The 19,053-nt window shown below is 45.6% G+C and overlaps 1 protein-coding gene across 23 annotated transcripts in view; it reads left to right on the forward strand.

Moving 5' to 3' along the window:
- Positions 1–19,053, forward strand: part of LOC120386847 (DAB2 interacting protein) — a 374,907-nt gene that overhangs the window by 246,766 nt on the left and 109,088 nt on the right. For 2 of the 23 annotated variants that reach the window (XM_039506791.1, XM_039506793.1), the window contains exon 1: positions 17,371–17,530. The exons of the other annotated variants lie outside the window; for them this stretch is intronic. The gene's annotated coding sequence lies outside the window, so the exon portion shown is untranslated. Of the gene's footprint in view, positions 1–17,370; positions 17,531–19,053 lie in introns of those variants that run through there. 23 annotated transcript variants of the gene reach the window in all.

The following is a 19,053-nucleotide window of genomic DNA, read 5'->3' on the forward strand; positions in this document are numbered from 1 at the left end:
TTTGGGAATCATGGATATTTTGCCTTCCCTACATTTTTAATGCACCTGAAAGCTTCAGATTATGCCCTTTGCATGTAGTTGTGTTTGCATCTGAAATAGTAGCTATCTTTTTGTACATGCTGTCCCTGAGTCAAATAATTATAATTTATACATGTTCTTTATGGCTCCAGGAAGTTTTCCTGCTCTTCAGGCTAAAAGGAAATTGTTACTTCCCTCTCAACAGCAAATGCCATGTTGGTAGCACTCCAGATCTATGCCAGTCCACATTAACAGCAATGAATGTCTGATAAAGGGCCTAATCTAGCCTTCAGCGAAGTCAATGGGAATTTTGCCATTGAATTCAATAAGCATGGGATCTGGCCTGTAAACACCTACATAGGAATATGAGTTAATTACCCTTTTCCCACTTAGTGTCCTCCTGTCCAGTCCTACTGTAAATGGATCCTCAGGAATGTTGTTTCCTTTTCAGTTGATCTCTTGCTGTCCTAAGTCACCTTGTTGTGGGTATTGCACACAGACATTTTGATTTCTTATCTATCAGCTTAAAACATGCCAGGCATCTGGTACAAGAGCAACTGAACTCAAGGTAAACACGATTAGGATGTGAAGGCCTGGACACCAATGTGACTACAGAGCAAGCTGTGCAAATTGCATGCCGTAGATTAGAAGGCTGCCATGTTTAAATTGGAGTGACAGTGAAGCACATGTGGTCATGCATGAGTATTACCCAGGCTGCTGGAATAAGATCAAGACATTGTACAGGGTTGCAATAGAAAACATTTCTGCTGCTCTGCCCTTCTGACTACTTCCCCCCCCCCCCAAACTGGAATTTCCAGAAACAGAGTGGATCTGCTTGGTGTTCTTCTCCTTGTGCCAGGATGCATCCTGTTTTTGTAGCAAGAAATCTGTGCATCCCTTCCCTTACCTGGGGTGCATGATGGAAGCAACAAAACTAGACAAAATTGCAGCCCCAGCTCTTCGTAGGCTAAGGCCAGAAGGGACTACTGTGATCACGTAGTCTGACCTCTTGTATATAACACAGGCCAGAGAACCTCCCAAAATAATTCCTAGAGCAGAACTTTTAGAAAAACATCCAGTCTTGATTAAAAATAGTAAATTGTTCCAGTTACTCTTACTATTAAGTATTTACACCTTATTTTTAGTCTGAATTTGTCTAGCTTCAACTTCCAGCCTTTCGATTGTTATACCTTTCCCTGGTAGATTGAAGTGCCCATTATTAAATAGTTGTTCCCCATATCGGCATTTATAGACTGATCAAATCACGCCCCAACTTTCTCTTTAAGCTAAATAGATTGAACTGTTATGATCAACACAAAGGCATGTTTTTGGATCCATTAATTATTCTCATGGCTCTTCTCTAAACCATCTCTGATTTATCATGTCCTTCTTGAACTGTGGTCACCCGAACTGGAAACTGGATTCCAGCAGTGGTCACACCAGTGCCAAACACAGAAGTAAAATAACCCCTCTACTCCTATTTGAGATTCCTATTTATGCATCTCAGGTCCCATTAGCTCTTTTGGCCACAGCATCACTTATGCAAGGTCAGCATCAAGGCAATGATCATAAATGCTCCAGATTAGAAGTATGAAAAATACTGCTTTGGGATTGTGGGATATCAACCAAACTAGTCATGTTTTCTCTTGTATTTTTGTCAGACTGGAATTTCGTAATTGATAAAGGGGAACTAAAATCTGCTGAGCTGAGACTGCCTATCAGGTCATTATATTTTAGTTTTCTAATATGATACAAGAACATCCATACCGAGTCAGATCAAAGGTCCATCTAGGCCAGTATCCTGTCTTTTGATGGTGGCCAATGCCAGGTGCCCCAGAGGGAATTAACAGAACAGGTAATCATAAAGTGATCCATCCTGTTGCCCATTCCCAGCTTCTGGCAAACAGAGGCTAGGGACACTATCCCTGCCCATTCTGGCTAATAGCCATTGATGGACCTATCCTCCATGATCTTCTCTAGTTCTTTTTTGAACCCTGTAAGAGTCTTCGCCTTCACAACATCTTCTGGCAAGGAATTCCACAGGTTTGACTGTGTGTTGTGTGAAAAAAATACTTCCTTTTGTTTGTTTTAAATCTGCTGCCTATTAATTTCATATGATGGATATGAGGGCGCTGTCAGAAACCATGATTTATTACCACATTAGGCTTTTGTGAAGTTTCTGTAGAGGAGGGAAATTACCGCTACCAATTCTTACTTACCCCTTCAGAAGAACTGAGTAACTATTCTCCTTATTTTTCCTTACCAACTCCACATGCTAGAGATGGAGAAGCTGAGGTAGGCAATGGAAGTGGAGTTTCAAGATGCTCTCTGCTAATGTCTATGGTTTCCAAGCCTTGGGCACCAACATTCGTTATTGTTTTTCATTTGTATTGCGGTAGTGCCTAGGGGCTCCAGTGTGCCCGTACTATGGAAATACACAGGCCCCAAGCTCCACCGTGTGCTCTGATCAGACAGCTGAAAGCGGGGAAGTAGTATTATCTCATTGCACTGAGGCTCAGAGAAATTAATAGTCAGGGGGTCTGCTGTAGAGCTGGAAAATGGACCCAGAGCCCCAAGCCTGTGCTTTACCCGCAGGTCCATCCTTCCCCTCTCAATAGAGGATGAGACTCTTGGGTTTGAGGGGAGGCATTGTGTGATGCCCTTTAGTTCATGCTTAATGCTTTGTAGCTGGCATGTCTCTGTCTCTCTCTGTTCATAATTTAAAATGTGTATTATAAACAGTAAGGCAGAGGGGAAAAACCAACCAGCCTGACAACCTTGTTATAGTTTTGCTTTAAAAGGTTAACTGTCTTAAGGAACTAATAAAGACTGTGGCTATGATTCCAGCTGCAAATGTGTGTGAAGCAGGCTTGACATTTTAATGATACATTTCAGGCCCAGGCAGCCACATCTCAGGGAGAGTTTGGAAACATTTATTCCTTTCACTTGAACGCACTCTTCACACCCAGCCGCATCCCTCCTTAGTGTTGTTATCTCGGGCAGCGATGGCGATTTCCTCTTGGCACTGGAGGGGTGTCTAGTGAAGGGATTTGTAGGCACTCTGTAGCTGGGGGAGCCACGGGCAGATACGCGGGCCTTGTCGCGCCTCACCTACCGCTTTGCTGGACCACGCCAGTTACAGACGCTGAAGAAATGTGCTGGGTTCTGCTGAATTCGGCATGAGTTGCTTCGCCGTGTAAACCAGCGCTGAGTGCGGGCGGAGCCGGTCCCTGAGCGAGCTGCCGGGCGCTGGAGCCGATGCGGCGCCTTGTTCCCAGAGGAGCGAGCCCTCGGGAAGGGGGTTGAATTACAAGCGAGGGGCAGGCGCCGGTTCCCCCTCCCTTCCCTTCCCTTCCCGCAGGGCGGGAGGCAGCGCGCTGCGCCCGGCCAGCTGCAGAGGCAGGGGGAGGCTCGGGCTCCGCTCCCAGTATCCCCGGCCGGGCGGCCCAGGTGAGTGTCCCCGGCTCGCTCGGAGAGAGGGAGCGCGGGAGACTCCCCGGCGCCTGGCCCCGGGAGACTCCCCGGGCCGGCCGCCTGCGGGCGGTGTCTTGCTCCATTCCGGGAGGGGGGCGTCGGAGCAGATTTGTGCGTTAGCCCCGTGCCCCCCGGTGAGCACACTGGTGCCAGCGCCTGGAAAGTGGAAGTAGCTGGAGGGAGCAGCCTGGTGCGTGGGGCCGGGGAATGGGGCGGCAGGAGGACGCAATCCCCATCTTTCAAGGGAGACTGTCAGTGCAAAACTCTGTCCTTCCCTAATGTGCGCATGGCAGCTGAGAATGAACCCCGAGGTAGTGGTTAAAGCCCAGCAGCCCTCCTTCAGTTCCCCCGTGTGTGTGTTGTGTTTGCTTGTTGCATTTCATTCCGTCTGGGGCAGTGAAACCGGATAGAGCAGTTTCACTCACTCACTCTCACCCCCCCCCCCCTACCTCTCTACCTTAACACTGGTCAGTTCCACTCTCTGGATCCCCCCTGCACTTGTCTGTTGCCTGCCTGATCCTACCACTTCAGGGAAGGTTAAAATTGAAAAGCAAAATTACAAAATAACTGGTGTCTTTGAAATTAAATTAAATAACCCCTGGCAAATGTTTCCCTTCATATTACGTGTTATACAAACCTTTTTAAAAAAATTAAATTCAATAGAGGCCAGTTTAAAAAAAAAAGTGTCACAATAGTGGATGCTGCTTGAAAAATCTTAACCAGTTACTTTGTCTGTTCTGGTCTTTGCATTATTCACCATGCAAGCAGTGTAACAAATAATCCCCAGGTTGTGAAGATTGTCATGTTTGCTATATTGCTTTACATTAAAAAAATAAAAGCGGTAAATCCTTATGGTAACCAGAGCCCAAGGGGGATGGGCGCGGGAACAATTTCTAGTGGGGTGCTGATGATGGAAACCATGTATTTGATGTTTGTTGTTATGGCTTCAGGCCAGGGGGTGCGGCAGCACCGCTGCACATGGGAAAGTCTGACACAGCTTTCTGATGGTCTTACCGAGGCCAGGGGCTAGACGGTGGCTCCCCATGGAGGGTGGAGATGATGCACACCAAGCAGGATCTAGCTTTGAGGAAGCACACCAGGCAGGAGGAGGAGGATGGGGAGGAAGTCTGAGGAGAAGAGGAAGGTCACAGACATACTTGAATATGTTCATGTTAAATTGTAGTCTGGCATTTACAGTGGTTCATTTTCACAGGCCAAGTGGTTATTAATAATCAAGTTAATGTTCGAAGGCAAATTGATTTGACTCCACTTACTTCCTTTTATTTCTCAGCCATCAGTTGTTCAGTTACTTTTCTTGTGTGGGTGCATAAGGGGTGGGGTTGGGGCCATGGCCCCTTTGGAGAGGCCAGTCCCTGCAGAGTGCTTGCACAGCACCCCTTTTTGCTGAGCCCCTGGCTGGGAGGCTGGAGCAGGCTCTTTGCACCCTCTTTCCTCTGTACCCCCATGCAGGAGCCAGGCACCCTCTGGCCCTTAGCAATTAGTACTTGATGTCACCAGGAGTGATTGCAGCGCTTCAGGGAGGAGAAATCGCTGTGGTTAGGCCTAAAAACACAGCCCAAGCAAACTCCTAAGAGGCTGAACTGCCTCTCATGGCCTCATTAGTTGGCAATATTAAAATGAGGAGACGCCAGTGCGGTGGGTGCAAAAGCTGTTTAAACAAAAGGGAATTCTCAGCTCACCGGGAAAGTGTCTCCTTGCTTTCTCCCAGTGAACCGGGCGTGCTGCTGTGCTCTGTTCTCTTCCCAGTAGGGCTGAGCTGTGTGAATCTGTCTGTTGTTTTAGCAGAGCAGCTTAGTAGGATTTTGTGGCCCTAGGGTGCATATATGAGAGGCTGGAAAGATTGTGCACACAGAGAGAAAGCAATAAGTAATTTCATAGGATCTCAGCTGCTGTAAGAGTGACAGGAATAACACCTTTTCTTATTCAAAATGCTCCCCATAGCTCCGCTGGGGTTTATGCATCAGAACCGCCCTCCTTCTCTGCTCCTTTTTGACTTTCATGGTGTTAGACATCTGTAATTTTGATGACAGACTTAATAATATAAGCTACAATTGTCTTTTGTGTTGCAAAGAGCTTTCAAGGAGCCTGTAACGTTATCAGCTGGGATAATGGAAGTCAAGGCCAATGTTTTCAAAAGAGGCCACTGATTTTTGGGTGTCTCAGTTTCTGGGGTACGGTTTGAGACACTTTTTAGGGGCATTGCCTTCTGCTTCTGTAAAGGGAAATCGTGTCTTACTAATCTATTAGAGTTCTTTGAAGGGGTCAACAAACATGTGGACAGGGGGGATCCGGTGGATATAGTGTACTTAGATTTCCAGAAAGCCTTTGACAAGGTCCCTCACCAAAGGCTCTTACGTAAATTAAGCTGTCATGGGATAAAAGGAAAGGTCCTTTCATGGATTGAGAACTGGTTAAAGGACAGGGAACAAAGGGTAGGAATTAATGGTAAATTCTCAGAATGGAGAGGGGTAACTAGTGGTGTTCCCCAAGGGTCAGTCCTGGGACCAATCCTATTCAATTTATTCATAAATGATCTGGAGCAAGGGGTAAACAGTGAGGTGGCAAAGTTTGCAGATGATACTAAACTACTCAAGATAGTTAAGACCAAAGCAGATTGTGAAGAACTTCAAAAAGATCTCACAAAACTAAGTGATTGGGCAACAAAATGGCAAATGAAATTTAATGTGGATAAATGTAAAGTAATGCACATTGGAAAAAATAACCCCAACTATACATACAACATGATGGGGGCTAATTTAGCTACAACGAGTCAGGAAAAAGATCTTGGAGTTCTCGTGGATAGTTCTCTGAAGATGTCACGCAGTGTGCAGAGGCGGTCAAAAAGCAAACAGGATGTTAGGAATCATTAAACGGGGATAGAGAATAAGACTGAGAATATATTATTGCCCTTATATAAATCCATGGTACGCCCACATCTCGAATACTGTGTACAGATGTGGTCTCCTCACCTCAAAAAAGATATTCTAGCACTAGAAAAGGTTCAGAAAAGAGCAACTAAAATGATTAGGGGTTTAGAGAGGGTCCCATATGAGGAAAGATTAAAGAGGCTAGGACTCTTCAGTTTGGAAAAGAGGAGACTAAGGGGGGACATGATAGAGGTATATAAAATCATGAGTGATGTTGAGAAAGTGGATAAGGAAAAGTTATTTACTTATTCCCATAATACAAGAACTAGGGGTCACCAAATGAAATTAATAGGCAGCAGGTTTAAAACAAATAAAAGGAAGTTCTTCTTCACGCAGCGCACAGTCAACTTGTGGAACTCCTTACCTGAGGAGGTTGTGAAGGCTAGGACTATAACAATGTTTAAAAGGGGACTGGATAAATTCATGGTGGCTAAGTCCATAAATGGCTATTAGCCAGGATGGGTAAGAATGGTGTCCCTAGCCTCTATTCGTCAGAGGATGGAGATGGATGGCAGGAGAGAGATCACTTGATCATTGTCTGTTAGGTTTACTCCCTCAGGGGCACCCGGCATTGGCCACTGTCGGTAGACAGATACTGGGCTAGATGGACCTTTGGTCCGACCCGGTACGGCCTTTCTTATGTTCTTATGTTCTTATGCTGGAATTGTGTGTGCTCAGCACCTTTGAAAATCAGGATGAGGATGTTTCAGGTTGGATACCCCAAGTCAGTGACCACTTCTGAACAGGTGGGCATCCAGATTTCTGGAAAGATTCTTTTTTTCTTGGTAACTGAGGGCATGTCTACACTACAATCTTAAGTCGACCTAGGGTAGGTTGACTAACAGGCACCACAGTAATTACTCTGGTGGCTGATGTCCACACTACCCTCGTTCTGTTGGTGGTGCGCATCCTCACCAGGAGCACTTGCACTGCCTGAAGAGGGGCAGTGTGGGGAGCTGAGAGCCAGGGTTCTCAGCTCTGCACAGCTCCCACCAGGAGCCCAACTGTCCCCCAGGCTTCTCGCCTCCCTGCTTCCAGCCAGCTGGCTGCCACGCTCCCAGCAGGGAGCTGAGAGCCAGGGGAGTGGGAGGGTGGGGCAGCCTCAGTGCAGCTGGGCTCTTTGCTGGGAGCAGGGACCCTAGGGGCAGCAGGGCTCCGAGCCGGGAGCCCAAGCTGGGAGCCTGGCTTGGAGCGGAGACCTGGCAGTTGATCCCTGAAATTGACAAGACAGGCAACAGCTGATGTAAGGAACCCAGTGTCTGCAGAGACACTGCATCAGGCTAACTACGCCGACACAAGCCCTGAGCCTCTCAGGGAGGTGGAGTAATTACATTGGTGTAGCAGGGCACCCACATCAGCGGGAGCAAGGCTGTAGTCTAGACACTGTCAGCCTAACTCTATAGTGTAGATCAGGCCTCAAAGATGCTTGGTCATCTCAAGGGATCCTCTTCCACAGCTTGCTCTGTCTGTCTCTCTCTGTCTCCTTCCTTTCATTTTCTGTCTTTTCCTGACTAAACTGAGAGCCTCCAGCCACAAGGCAGCCACGTCATGTGCCCTGCTTATAATGAACTGAGAAGTCCAATCCATGATTCCATTTGCACTCTGTGCTGTTGCTCTCTTTAGGTGTGTGGTGCATATTCTCACTCCAGCCCTTGGAGATGACTCATGTGAGGGACGTTGCCTTCCAGAGCAGATTGGCACTGACTCCCAGCACAGGAGATGCCCGTAGTAGCTGGATAATATGGTGACGGGTGATTTAGAAATACTTCTAACAACCCTGGCTCACAGTTCCATAAAGAGTCTCCTCTCCCTTGTCCTCACCCTGCAGCCAGTTCTTTCAAATGAAACACCTCCCCCACATCTTGCCCAGTGCCCAGCTGGCTAAGCAGACGCCCTGTCAATAGCCAGAACTTTTGCATCCGAGAAGGAAATGAGCAGGAGCTTAGTCAGAGCTGCAGAACTTCTCTAGAGATGCAGAAACAAAGTTTCCCTTGCCCAGCTGGGCACTATTGTTTCAGCCATATGTTTTGACCTGGAGCAAGTCAGGTGGGATCAGGAGTCCTGGGGAAAGCGCATTGGTGGCAGTGGGTGTCCTCATGCCGGTGCAGTTCTGGCAATGGTAGATCCAGATCTCTGCACTGGTGTGATGGGCAGAGTTCACCCACTCGACTCCCAGCCAGCGAACAGGACGCAGTGAAGCTGGGCTGCAGCCAGTAGATGTATGGCCAAGATTTGGGAACAAGAATTAGGGCGATAAAACAAAGAATTTTAGCAAAAGCCTTTAAGCAATCTGTCTCACCCACAATCTGATAGGCAAATGTACTGGCTATTAACTCTTTCAAAGTGATTGTGCAACATGGTACGTGCACTGGTGCCATCCCATGCATAACAGAGCTAAAAATCCCAGAGGTAATTTAAACCAGTTCTTCCACCAGCAGGGCATTTACTGGGAGCCACTGTCCTTTGAGTGCACCTCAGACTTCATGAGGGACTGGGAGAACCTGAAATGCCCTGCACTGGGGAGTCGGTGCTCCTGAGGGCCTTCTTACAAAGATCCCACCCCGAATGTCATGAAAGATCATATCCCACATTTTTTAGGAGTAAGGGTATTAATTCTGGGGTGCTGGGCAAATTCCAGCTAGGAAATTCCCTTCTGTTTCCATAAATTGCCCCTGAAATGTCCAGTAAATACAGTATTCTTTGCTTTCTGACCTAAGCCATTGTATAATGTTGCTGTGTGCTATCAAACTCTTCCTTGTTCCACACTAGCAGTGGCAGCATTTCTGGGGGGGGGGAGAGGGCAGGGGGGGTACGGTCATTTACTTAGAGGGATTATGAAGCTTAAGTAAGCCTGTAAAGTGCTTTGAGATCTGCAGATGAAGGCACTAGAGAAAGACACAGGACATATCATTATTATTGGAATTAAACAATACCACCACCCTTTCTATGCTACCCATGGGTCTGTGCAGTCTGGGTTGCTAGAGGATGTCTGCCCTGGGCTTGAGCACATGGTGACAAAAGCCCAATCTGCTGAATGTCAAGTAAAATTTAAATTGAATAGTGCTGGGTGCATTGTCACAAGAGAAACCCAGCTCCTTCCAGATCATCCATGGGCAGTGGGTTCCCCAGCCAGGGTGAATCTGGATCCTTCACCAGGGACTTGCAACCCAAGGGAGGAATAAAAAGGAGAAAGGGGGAAGTCTGGAAAAGAGTGGCCGATGGCCAGGCTTTTAGAGAGACTCCGACCATTCCCACTTCTGACAGTGACGACAAGGGACATGGACCCATCCTGCAAACCCCTCTCTTCTAAACCAGAATTGACTGTAAGCGCCGGCATGGCCGTTACTTCTGTCGGTGGCAGAGCGGTGATTGGTTTTGGAGCTAGGATATTATTTACCACACTTGACTGATGGCGCTGATGTGGGAAGGAAGCGTTTAGACCTGGGAGCTTAGCTGTGGTTTGTGTGCATGCATAAGTCGTGTCCCTCGGCTGGCTTAGTGATGAAACAGACAGGAATACGGCTCTTGGAGCCTTTCAGAGAACCGGGTTTCTTGTATATTTCAGTGCTTGCCCTTTCACAAGGGTGAAGGAGCCATTAAGGGCAGAGGGCTGTCGTCGCTTAACGGCACCCAGCAGCACCATACAACAGTTTAAGACACAGAATGAAGGAAGAATTCTGATCCCGTTGAAACTGTGAAGGGAATTTAAATGAACAGAGTGGTCACTAAGATGGCTTTTGGCCAGGACACAGGGTTATCGTCTTGACTCTTACAAAACGTGCCCTGAGAATTATGACTACAAGTGCCCACGACCTCTGCAGCAGCTTGTCCATTAATATGCTGGGCCACTAGTTCAGTGCAGACTTACAAGGAGAAACTCTAGGCACAGAATTGCCCGGCACCACTTCCTATAGTGTCAGGGTATTCCATGCATGTCTGCCATGGCCCGTCTTCACTTGGCAAAGATGGCAGCACAAGGTACTATCACTCGGGTGAAGTGACTTGCCCCAGCTCAGATGGTGAGGCAGTGGTGAAGCCCTGATTACTCTAAATCACTAAATCTAAATTTGTCCCCTGCTCTAAATCACTAGGCAACACTCCCAGCACCACAGCAAGTGCAGGAGAAATCTCTGGGGAATTCCTGCACCCTTATCTGTGTTGCTTGTTTATTACTGGTGTCCTACGCGCTTTCCTGTCTCCCTGACTCTGAGAACAGGGCTCTCATCCACTCCAATCTGTTACTCCATGGCCAATTGCAGGAGGTGGAAGAACCCTGGGAAGAGCTAGTCACAGCATTCACAGGGATGGATACGTGTTTCCTACACCGTGCTACAGAAATGGCCTTCTAGAACTCGGCAGTCAATGTCAACGTAGGCTCACTTTCGACCACGAGCCCCCTGAGCAGCTGGAGAATGCTTAACATGCTCCAGATAAACTCCCCGTGGCAGCCTTCTTGTAGTAAGATGAAGGTGTGCTGTGCCTTAAAGACCCAGCTTGCCGCTGAATGTACACATGAGCTGCTGCACTGAGTTAACAGTAAACATTGGTACATCAGGGCGTTCTCAGTGGAGGGGCTGCAGCCCTGCTTGTTAGTTGTGTTGTGGTATCACCTAGCAGCTGCAGACAGAGACTAGGCCTCCATTGCGCTCGGTGCCATATAAACCCAGAGCAAAGAGATGGTTCTTGCCCCAGGGAACTTACATTCTGCAGCTGTCTCCCACAATAGCCAGCCCCAAGTTTTCAAAAGTCATGTGTTGCTCTCCATCTACCCACATAATATGATTGGCTTGAAAATCATGACATTTAAACAACAAATAAAATTGGGGTTTCTTTCATTTCCCTTCTGGATTGTGAGTCTTTAGGGGTCACATTTTCAAGCTTTTGTCTGCAACCAGGGGGGCTAGAAAGTTACTTTTTAAAAAAGCAAAATCTGAGATTCTGGTATGTTCACGTGATTCCAGGAGCTGAGGCTGCATGAAAATCACCAAATACCATGAGACTCGCAATATGATCACCAGAGTTGGCTACACTGCGTCTCTTCCTCACGCTTGGTTCAACAGAGCACAAATGTGTTGGTCTCTAGCACGCTCTCCAAAGCTTTTGCCCTGTTTTTTTCCTGGGTTGGGTGGGGAAGAACTTATTTGTTGTAGGTCCGGGCGGTTGATCTTCCAGCTGATGTTGTGTGCACTGTGGTTTGGATTGGGAGGTGTGTTGTACCTGACATCAAGGTCTAGGCGCATGAACCATTGACGTGTACATTGTATAAATCAAATAAATAACTCTGTTCTGAGTCATGGGGAACCCCCCCAGCCCGATTCCACACTTCAAATCAGCCAGCACCTGCCCTGTCTGTACAGTATAGCCATTTCCTCTCCTTCTGGAAGTAATCTTTAGGGTAATTTATGTGAGCGGGGCAGCAAGCAAAGAAAGAATCCAAGTTTCTAAAGAAAATGCTGCCATCTGTCATGCAAAATAATAGATTAGGACTCTTCATGTGTGAGAGAGTGTGTGAAACCAAATCTCAAGGGTTGCACAGATGCTGTGCCGCTCACTGCCCTTTGCACACAAGCACACTATACATGGGCTGTGCTCCAGCAAAGTTCCTATAACGCTGGCTTGCATTCGCAGCTCCTGCGCACGGCCCCTTTCGCAGTGCTGCCCTCCTCTTCACTGCACTCTAGAATGGGTGCTTGTAACCTTCATAGAAATCCAGTTGTACTCTGTGTGTGTGTGTGTGTGTATCGGATCTGTATGAAATAGATCCTCATACAGAGAGAGACTCATGTAATGAAAACATAGACCCGTACCAGTAATAATAGCTGGCTGTTATTTAGAGCTTTCCGTTGTAGGTCTCAAAGTACTTTACAAGGGAGGTCAGTATCATTATCCCCATTTTACAAAAGGGGAAACTGAGGCCCCATCATACCCTAATTTGGGCAGATGATAGTATATCTTTTAATTCCACATCTCCTGCCCCCAATAGCTGGTGCTAGCAAATGCTAAAGCATTTCTATACAGAGATACCGTCTTTGTTTTCCTACGGGCTTTGTGCTGTGCGGTTTTTGTGGCTGCAGTGTTTTTGTTTATCCCAGACTGAGCCTAGACCATTGTTTCCTATTCACTCACGCCACCTTTCGACTACCCCTTCCTGTCCTGCACATAAACACAATGCGGGAGTGGGAAGTGAACACGACAGCTGGGCCCCCGTTTTGATGGATGCATGTGTATTACAGCAATTGAGAGCCAGCCCTGTGAGGAAGGAAGAGATAGAGATGTAATGGAGGAGCTGCACACTCTGAAAGCTCTCGGGGAAGGTAAGAGAACCACAGCAGGGTGGGATTTCAAGTGAGAACATTGCTATATGTTCAGAGCAGTTAGGTTGTTGTGGCAAGCTTTAGCCTGGCTGTGATTAGCTGGCTCATCTGTGCACGGCTGTTCTGTCCTGCACCGTGTGAGGGCCTTACGAGCATGTCGTGCTTATAACGAAAGTCTTAGCACTTCTGAGGGACACTTTATTTTTCAAGGCTCTGCCTGCCTGAATTCTTGATGGCTCCATGGAACCAAAAGTTGCCAGCAGATCTGTTCTATATCTACACAGATCCAAAGAATCACGTTGATTTCTCAGGCCAGCTTTCTATCTTTTCTTTTTAGCATTTTAAAAAAATGGCACAATTGAGTCTTTACTAGGCAAATACTGGAAGTCCTTGAGCTGTCCTGCAGCAGTAGCAACACGAGAGCCTGCGTCAGTGTGTGGGCTTATTTTGCCATTGCTCCCCATCTCCAGTGTCAAAGGGGTGGCTAGTCTCCCCTTCATGCATGTCTCCCGCTCTTCACTCCTATTAACGCTAATGGAAATTACCCATGCGTATGGAGAGGGAGGAGAGTCCTAAATCTTAGTGCAACATCAACATGAATTTTCATCACCCAGGTTTCAGCAATAATAAACTGTGGCTGGGTTTAAAACAAAGGGGTGAGTGGGTGAGAGTGTTAGGACCATTCAGAATATCTGTAGATGAGCTGATGAAATATGAGCAGTAAAAATGAATTGACTATTTCAGGGCCTAAGCAGCCTGCCTGTAGGGGCCAGGAATGCCATTTCCCCTCAGTATACAAGATTGCCTTCCTTTGAAACATCCGCTATTAGCTGCTGCTGGGGGCAGGATACCATACCAGATGGCCTAGGGGTCTGATCTGGGATACTGCGCTAGAGGGATACATAAAAGCACAAAGACGATAAGTGTCTTGCCAAAGGCCATCAAGTGAGTCAAACCTGACCACAGCTCCCAGGGTTCTCAGACTGCTCTTTCTGTAATGATCATGTTTAGTTCATACATAATACTTATTAATCAGTCAGTGGGGCCCAATCTCAATTGGTGCTACTGTAATACACATAACAGTTGGCCATGCTTTTCAGTAAATACTGTGTGGCCTTTCTAAGATTGCTGCTGGAAGCCCAGGACCGAGGGGTGTTGCTTTGAAATGGGTTGTGTTTATGAAGAGGGAATTTACCATGTATGTCACAGAAGTGGTACCAGAGCTGACACCTACCAGCTGTACTTTGAGTTGTTTTACCACCACCATTCTCTGTGGGCATTTTCACTCTGTCTTCTTCGCTGGTTAGTCGTGAGATAATGAAACCAGAATCCCTGCCCTCCCCTCTGCCCTAATGATCAGCTGACAGAAGGGGCTCATGCATGGACATCTGAGCCACATGAGAATCTCCTTAAAGTCAGACTGCTGGGCCCCAGAGACCCTGCTAAACATACAGCTGTGATGCACAGTAAATGTAGCTCTTAAATAGGTTTATTCCCTCATCAAGCACCCCGGAGGCCCCTTAGCCTTCACGCACACTCAACCTGGTGTTAATTATAGGGCTGAGCCTATGAAGGTCAGGTCTCATGCTATTCATACTGGAATCAGATTCCTAACCAAGTTTATTATTTTAATACGCGGGATGAACCGTAATGCACAATAATATGCCAGGTCCAGGGCTCTTAGGAACAGACCTGAAACTGTACATATTTATGGTCAGTATTGTGCAAGAACATGACAAAAATGAATGATCACATTCTCTAGTATAATCACTATACAAAACAATGGCTTTGACTGAAGGCAAGTAAAAAAATTCTACACAGAAGAAAATGTACTACCGGGTCCCATGTTCTAGACTGGCGAGATATAACTGTCTCTTTCTATGTGTGTGTATATAACATACATGTGTGTCCAAACCATTTAAAGGACACTTAGGCCCCAAGATACCTTTGCTCATGAAAGAGAAGCTCCGTGCAGCAGCCCTGGAAAAATATCTGTTGTATTTTTATAAGACTTTTATAGTGTGAAGAGTCAGAAATGTTGGGCTAGAAGTGACCTCGAGAGGTCATCGAGTCCATCCCCTTGCACTGATGCAGGACCAAGTATTATTTAGACCATCGCTGACCGGTGTTTGTCCAACCTGCTCTTAAAAACCTCCAGTGATGACAAGGATTCCACAATCTCTCTTGATAACCTGTTCCAGAATTTAATTACCCATAGAGTTAGAAACGTTTTCCTAATATCTAACTGAAATCTCCCTTGCGGCAGATTAAGCCAATTCCTTCTTGTTCTGCCGTTATTAGATGTTTGGTTCCTCACCAGTGCAATGCTGCAGAGAAGGCATAGCTGCATCCTTGCCAAATTTTCTTATTTAAAAGGGACAATCTCGATATTTTAGCAGATTATACCTGTACCTCAATATAACGCTGTCCTTGGGAGCCAAAAAATCTTACCACATTATAGGTGAAACTGTGTTGTATTGAACTGGCTTTGATCCACCGGAGTGCACAGCCCTGCCCCCCCAGAGCGCTGCTTTACCACATTATATCCGAATTCGTGTTATATTGGGTGGCGTTATATCGAAGTAGCAATGTATTTGGCATTTTCCGTCATTCTGTCCTCCCATAAAGTTCTCTGTAGACCATGGCATTTCTGTGGAGTTTAAAGGAGTGTCCCTATTTATCTGCCAAGTGCTGCCAATTATATTTTGGAGTCTAAGCTGGTTAAAGATTACGTAAAGCACATAATTTTAAGAAGGCAGAGGGCCAATTCATCTGGTTTATTTACTGCTACTGCTATGAGACTGGGCAGTGGTAACTGGAGTTACTCAGCTGTGGAAAGCACTTATGGGGGTTAAAGCAGAGGACATCTGTGCCCATTAACACCAATGTTCAGAGAAGCTCAACTGGGTGAGGAGCCCATTTATTTCTAGTCCCACAGCTGGGTTCTGGTAGAAGGTCTGGACTGGCAGGCAGCAATGAAATGGCTGCTAGGAATATTTGGCAATGCGACCATGACAGTAAGTGTATTCAGACTCATTATTAAGAGAGAGTGACATAGATTCAGGACATATTTTATTGTTATCATAGTAGGAAAATAGATACCCATCCCTTCCGGAATGAATGCAAACAAATTTGCAGACTGCACCAATTGATTTAAAAGAAAAATACAGGGATGGCAGGTGTTAGGAGAATGTGCCTGAAATAGAGTTTGGATTAACAGGAATTCAAATAAGCCCCCAGATTTGTGCCTTTGTTATTTTGTTTTATGATGTTTTTTTCTTTTTCCCATTTGGGATCAAAATAACGCAAGATCTGCTCTGCTCAATCTGATTCATCATACGGGAACTGAACTACCAGATCCCAGTTATTTCAGCCCAGTAAGCAGCTCCCTGCGGCGTTGGCAAAGCATTCACAAACACAGATAAGCATAAGTAGTTAAAACACAAATACCAAAGCCTGCTCACGCCCCTGATTGTCACTGCATAGCCCTTGAAATGAGCCCCACTCCACTGCACAGTGTGAGAGCAGAAGTTTAGTGGAGGCAAAGTTATCTAATGATTAAAGCAGTGGGCTGTGGGCTAGCAGCCAAAACGCCTCGGTTCTGTTCCCACATCTATCATTGTCTTTCTGTATGACCCTGAGCAATGGACTTCTTTGTGCCTCAGTTTCACCATCCATAAAATAAGAAATATACCAATCTGATGTGGTGTGAGAGTTAAAGGGACACAACTTAAAATCATGTCTGATTTTTTTTTTTTTATGATCCCGGTGACCTAATGATTTTAGTTTGTTTCCTCTGTGCATTTGACAGCACTCTGTGTATAGTCAACTTTATTTCTCTTTCCCCAGTGTAGCTGTTTGCGTGATTGTTTCGCATAGCAACTGGAGGGAGAAGAATGGGTATGAAACCACACCAAGCAGTAGGGAGTCAGGGGCAGGTGTGGGAACTCAAATACTTCTGACACAGGGGGTTTTAATTGACTAGATTTCCAGCTGACAGCCTCCCTGTAGTAACAAATTATTATTGATTGATTGGTTATTTCTCTGAATTGCCCTAGGGCCTAGAGACCCAGCCCATTTTTTCCAGCTGCTGTACAGATTCAGAATAAAAAGGCCACTGTTTATAAAGCACCTCTTGGGCCTTGGATAGAGGTACTAGAGACATGCCAAATGTGTGTGTGTGTGTTTCAAATAAAAGCATTGTTATTTTATTTGCACGCCATGGGCCTGATGCCCCATTTGGGACATGCCCCAAACTCATTCTGAAACACATGTGAACTTGGGGTTCTCCAGGAAGGCAGGATTGGGCCCAACAATACAGGGGCTAGAAAAACGGCTGTTAATTCCTCCATTATAATCTCTAGATTTAGGGGCACTGTTAATTTTTTTTAATTCATTTTTAAAGTTTGAAAATAAGTGTATTTAAATTTCTTCTGCTATCTGTGGGGTTAAAAAGAAGCTCTGTGCCTTTAAATTTGGAATAGCTGGGAGTTTGAACACTGTCCCTTTAAAAGCACATTACATAGAGTTAGAATATAGCCTTTGTTTAACTAGTGATGATTGTTCCCAGTGGACTGCACTGGAATGGTTTACGGAGACCAGAGGGGGCTAAGGCTTGGGGCCAACAGTCAGCTTACAGATCGTAGCTGTTCAGACCATACAAGGAGGAAAAGAGAGGAACAGGGTGATCTCTGCACTTCCTGCAGTGGATTTGGGAGTTTACATTCAATAGTTCTTCCTGGTTCTGGAAAGTGGGCAAGGAAGGGTTGAACTATGGTAAGTTCTTCCAGAGTGTGTGTGTGTGTGTGTGTGTGTTACAAGGGGAGGCTTAGAGCATGCTGTTCTTTGTGAACATGAGGAGAAATAGCAGCTCCTCGCTTCTTTCAGTGCATTTTCTTTAACCATCTTCGACATCCTTTAAATCTCTGCTTTTCCTTACTCTGTATTTTTTTTCCCCCAAAACTCAGGGCCTCTTGTCTTTCATTTAATTTTTCATTTAATGAAACATCCCCTTAATTAAATTTAGTTTAACAAATCCCGGGAGAGATTATCGCATGACAAAAAGCAATCTGATTTTTTTATTATTATTATGGTGAAATAATGAAATCTGAATTTTTATCATTCGTCTGCCCCCTCCCCCGAGTATGTGTAATTCACAGGGTTAATGATTTCAGATGAAAGGAAATGTCAGATTTGCCACTTATGCTGAACTGATCCGATTAACGTCCTATTCATGTTCTTTACTTCTAGTTTCTTTTCGTTCCTAGAATTGTGTTATTCTGGGTTAGAACATACAATATATGTAATTGTATGTAAGTTCTTGCTGGTTTCTATGCATTTACCTGGTATGGTGAGGATATTTGATTTCACAGCTATCAATGAGGATTGGAGAATAACAAATAATAATACAAAGATTGTTAGGGACTAGGAAAATTAAAGAGAAATAACAGATTTCTAGGGAAAAGTCTATGAAGTAACAACTAGTTTGACAGCCCTGCTGAGCTAATAACTAAGAAAAAACAGGCTGAACCCTGAAAAGCTCTCTAATTTTTTTAAATTTCCTCATTCGGGAACATATTGCTGCTTCAACTTTGCCACAAACAATTGCAGTTACTGTAAGTCAGGTCAGACAATACTGGATTTCCTACTGAATTTGACTTGTATCGGCTCATTCTCTCTCTCTCTCCTGGCCTGAACTGTGTTAAATTATTTCCAGACCTACTCATAAATCCTGGTTGAAGGCTAAGGAAGTGCTTTGGACAGATACTGGCAGGCTGGGTTCTGGGAACAAGATTTCCCAAGCTCTGAACACATCCAGGCTCCAGAACCATGGCTTAAATAGTTGGAACAACCATAAAAAACTAGGTCACTTGAACATCAAAAATCTGTGTAAGGGGGAATATCCTGTCCAGGGGATTTGAAACTCTGCAATTGTCTGGCAATTGTGGGCTGTCAGGATAGCGAAACATGGCTTTGTAAGACATCCCTTTCCCATTGCTGTCAATACCGCACCAATTCAGCCAACAGGAAAAAAAAAATCCTCCAGGAAATTAGCAAATAACGTAAAGGTTAAAGGAGGAGTCACTGTTTCTTATTCAGAGGCTGGCTGTTCAAAATTGTACCCTTTTGGCAAAGGACATATGCAGCAGATCTTGACAGTAGGCGAACAGACTTTATGCCTCGCTGGATAGCAGCCTACAGGATGGGAAGCGTAACTTATGGAAGTGACGATGCATACTGGAAGTGCAAAGAACCGCAGCTCTGGGCCAAAGTGACGAGGGAAGCAATGTTAAAAGCAA

Source organism: Mauremys reevesii, linkage group 19 (assembly GCF_016161935.1).
Source record: "Mauremys reevesii isolate NIE-2019 linkage group 19, ASM1616193v1, whole genome shotgun sequence".
NCBI lineage: Eukaryota > Metazoa > Chordata > Testudines > Geoemydidae > Mauremys > Mauremys reevesii.